Source organism: Bison bison, unplaced genomic scaffold (genome assembly GCF_000754665.1).
Source record: "Bison bison bison isolate TAMUID 2011002044 unplaced genomic scaffold, Bison_UMD1.0 scf7180017859776, whole genome shotgun sequence".
NCBI classification, from domain to species: domain Eukaryota; kingdom Metazoa; phylum Chordata; class Mammalia; order Artiodactyla; family Bovidae; genus Bison; species Bison bison.
Window position 1 is genome coordinate 21,594 of NW_011490348.1, and position 533 is coordinate 22,126.

The window sequence follows — 533 nt, forward strand, 5'->3', positions numbered from 1 at the left end:
TTTTAAGTTCACAGCAAAATTGAAAGGAAAGTGTAGAGATTTCTCATATATTCCCTGCCTCTACACACCCACAGCCTCCTCAACTCTCAGCATCCTTCACCAGAGTGGTACATTTGTTACAATCAATGACCATACATTGACCAAAGTTCATGGTTTACATTACAAATATAGTTGTTATTTCTATAATTGTTTTTGTTATTATTCGTATTTCCTGAGTCCTGCCAGTATATTATATTTCTTACTCAGTACCTTATCATCCCTTACTATCTCTTCCTTGAGCCCCTTTTCTTTTCCTCTTTAAAGACATGTAACTTAAAAAAAATTTTTTTGGAGTGTATTTTACAGTGTTGTACCACCTGAAAAGGTGTACAGCAAAGTCAACCACTTATACATATACATAGGTCCACTCTCCTTCTAGATTCTTTTCCCATATAGGCCATTACACACTGTACCATGAAGTAGGTCCTTATTAGTTACCTGTTTTATATATAGTATTGTGGATATGTCAACCGCAGTCTCCCAATTTGTCCCTC